We start from the raw sequence: 3,806 nt of genomic DNA, 5'->3' as shown, positions 1-3,806 counted from the left end.
TGTGTATTTCATATACCGATGTCTTGTTGACATCTGTACTTTGGTTTAGTGGTTAAGCTGGCTGCTCAAAACACTGTTTACAACTTTGTTTTTAAATACAAATTACAGGCAGCAAGAAAAATTGATCATAACAAAATAAGCATACTAGTATTTGCTTAGCAAACATTATTTTAGCTATATTTAGCGAAAGTTTCATTTACTGAAAGTTTTAGTCGAAGAATATTTTAACTTGCTTTAAAGAAAATTTTTTCAAACAAAAGGAAGAAAACGTTAATTTAATGCTATGTTAATAGAACGTCAAAGTCCATAGCCTGTCATTAAAATTGGTAACACATCTGAATCTGATACAATTTAAGGTTAATAAATATTTGTACTATTCAAAAGCCACTTTCTGTAACAAGGGCTTGTTGGTTTATCCTTAATTGCATGCATTATCAAATGTATGATTTATATATACAGTCTTGGACAATGTTATGTTTGCAACGTTGGGCGCAAACGAGGCCGAGAGCTCTGTATGTGTAAGCCAAATTCTGTTGTTGCTCTACCAGTGACATACTCCGCAATGAGCTAGAGAGCTTGTAGTGCATAGCTTCGTCAGTGCCGGCAATGAGGCGATGAGGCCGAGGTGGCACAAGACCCAGAAATAATGTAGAACATAGGTTCAGCCAGGAACTACCACTATTCAGATATCGCTACATCGTTGGGGCTTCTGATGAGGCCATGATGTCTAAACAGGAACCTCTGAAAGCTGTTGGCTATGCTCATAGACCACGTTGCTCACAAAGTCTTGCTAGCTACGGCACGCCCTTATGGGTGCTCTTCAGCACCCCTAAGTTTTAGCACCCTTTTTCCAACCTAGTTTACACTTTTTTGATGTTCGCGCCCTTTTGGTTCCGCTTGCAGAGTGCTGAAGCACGAATAGAGCACTCGAAGGGTATGCTTAAGGGTGTAGCATCCTTTTTCAGACTGTTATGGGTGAGAATTGCTTTAGTATGTACCACAAACTCTTTATGCAGCCACTTCTTACGTTTTCGACAAAACTCAAACAAGGTAAAAATAAATACTTCTTGAAGATCTACAAAATGCTGAACTGACAAGCAGACACGCCTCATTGTTCAATGCTTTTCAGTGCTCTAGCGTAAACAAAGAACAGCTTGACAGATTCCGTGGAAGGCTGCATAATAAGGGTTCGAGTTTGTTCTGGCCCGGCTACCGCTAAAGAACCGCGAAAGATTCGTGACTTTCATTACGTGTGCGACTGTTCACTGAAAACTTTGAATATACATTGTGCCAAAAAAGCAGTACCAGGAGCTAAAGAACAATGCGAAAACATGACTTTGTTGTCCTTTTTGTCTTTTTGGTTGCCGGTAAGACAAATACAATGCGCAGCTGCCTTCCAATGCGTCGTCGGCATGTCTACCGAATCAAACAGGTGCGTAACTATTTTCTGTTTCATCAGAAACTTGTAAGTTTGGGCTCATGGAACCAGTAACATTTTGAAGGTATTGTGGCAATGTTATTAGTGGTGTGTTTTGTTGTTTTTCTTCGAAGCATTAGGTGCTGGTCTAAATCAAGCAGTTTTACGAATGAGTTTCTGCAATACTGTATATTATTCATAAAAATGAGGTGACGTTGTGATAGCATAAAAATTGTGACAGGAAGGATCAGGTAGGTTCAAAACATGCCTGAGAAGACAAAATTGATTGATTGATTGATTGATTGATTGAGGAGTTTAACGTCCCAAAACCACCATATGAATATGAGAGACGCCGTAGAGGAAGACTCCGGAAAGGTTTGACCACCTGGGGCTCTTTGACGAGCACCCAAATCTGAGCACACGGGCCTACAACATTTCCGCTTCCATCGGAAATGCAGCCGCTGCAGCTGGGATTCAATCCCGCGACCTGTGGGTCAGCAGCCAAGTACCTTAGCCACTATACCACCGCGGCGGGGCCAAAGAGAGCACAAAATTAAACTGTTTGTACATTGCAATGAAGATTTGTGCAGAGTGTCAAGGTTTCGGCCTCTACGTTAGCTGTGACCACTTAAATTTTACAGGAGCTCTTGCATTGGGGCTGTACCTAATAGTGGCTGTGATCACCAGTAATGAAAACCCCTACATTTGAGATTAGATTGTACACACTAAACTTCGTAATTAATATTAGGCGTATCGAAGCAAGTTAGGCTGCACGGCTTGAGCGAAGTCAAAGCTTTTCTCACCGTCCAAGCACCTGTCGCAACATCTAATGTTAAAAAATTGGCACACCTGGCTAATACAACTATGGCTGATGAGGGCTGTTCACCTGAAAGCTGTGACTTCTATTGAGGCTTCAGGGGTCTTACTAACTTTTTTCGAATCAAAGTATTCCACTTAGCCATTACGTGTTTAGATGCCATTGAAAGGGTTGTGCTACACGGAAGCCATCAATTTGCATGAGTGTAAAAATTCAATGAGAATAGGTAGAATAATTTTACCACCCACATTCGTAAGTCTACAGAGTGACCATGATAGTTACCGGTCGCTTTCTAGACCGGTCAGATGTATATGTGGTGGGGGCATGTTCTAGATGTGGACTTAACACAAAACATTGCATTCACAGCAACAGCGTATCAAGATCGAGAACGTTCATATGAATGCTCTCACAACAAAAAGATATTTGCATAAACATTTAAGATGCGACTAGTGCTGTCACAGCACCACCGACATGATTTGAAACGCGCATATGCTCGACAAATGTAAACGTGCAAATATAAACAGGAAGCAAGGCGCATAAGAAATTATTCCCAATGACAAAGCATAGATTGACGCATCCTGTGGGTACAAAACCTCAGCTACAGTGAGTACTATTGAATGCAGACTTTTTAAATATCCCCGTTTGTTTTCGAATAAACATCGATTGTTAGAATTAATAAACAATGATTGTCTATTTTGGCGTTACACGTCGAGTATGCCCTTACCGTTATTACCGAGTACGAACGTATCGATGGTACGAAGAACGAAACCGCTATGAGTAGACTACGTACAGCAGTTAACTTTTGTTAGTGACATTTATTAGTATTGCTTTTGGGATGAAGAATTTTACATAACATGCTGAACTTGCAGCTCTTTTGTGCGCAACCTAAATGACAGTTAGCATATGAAGTTGGTCAACCATGATTTTTAAAATTGAAGTTTTCGTACGTACGTTTTATTCAGTTTGTGAACTGCTCTGAGCCCATTTGGACGTGCAGAACATCCAGACGAACCTGGATCCGCTGCCAATATGACCTAAGGCGTATTGTAGACCCACTCACCGTTTTCTTCAACAGAACATATTTGATGAATGGGCAAAGGTATGTTGCTTCTCTCTTTTTATCAGTCTATGGGCACGTTATCTTAATCTTTTACCATTTCAATTGGCAGGCTTAGCACTCAACTGCGAGGAGATTTTGTTCGACGACATCCAGACACTATGGACGTCCGTACTTTAGGTACCACTAATAAATCCATTCATCACTAATGTCCTTACATCACCAGAACCAGTGGTCTACTTCCGCGAGAGTCGAATATTTTGCAGCCCCAAACACCTCCTGAAATATTTCTTGTGTGGCTCTAATCGCAATCATCTCAAAGAAGTGAAGATATATATATATATATATTTATATATATATATATATATATATATATATATATTGTAACGGGGCTTATTTGCATAGCAGAATATATATATATATATATATATATATATATATATATATATATATATATATATATATATATATATATATATATATATATATATATATATATATATTGTTTGTGTGTG

The 3,806-nt window shown here is 39.3% G+C and overlaps 1 long non-coding RNA gene across 1 annotated transcript; it reads left to right on the top strand.

The window, feature by feature from the left end:
- The first annotated feature begins 1,199 nt into the window (after window positions 1–1,199).
- On the top strand, window positions 1,200–3,500 carry LOC119186198 (uncharacterized). Its single transcript, XR_005111669.2, has 3 exons — window positions 1,200–1,432; window positions 3,197–3,333; window positions 3,404–3,500. It is a non-coding gene; the product is annotated as an uncharacterized LOC119186198 (long non-coding RNA).
- Window positions 3,501–3,806: the final 306 nt, after the last annotated feature.

The sequence above is a fragment of the Rhipicephalus microplus genome, chromosome 9 (genome assembly GCF_043290135.1).
Source record: "Rhipicephalus microplus isolate Deutch F79 chromosome 9, USDA_Rmic, whole genome shotgun sequence".
NCBI lineage: Eukaryota > Metazoa > Arthropoda > Arachnida > Ixodida > Ixodidae > Rhipicephalus > Rhipicephalus microplus.
The sequence above is the reverse complement of the archived record's forward strand: the minus strand, read 5'-3'. Positions and strand labels throughout refer to the sequence as shown.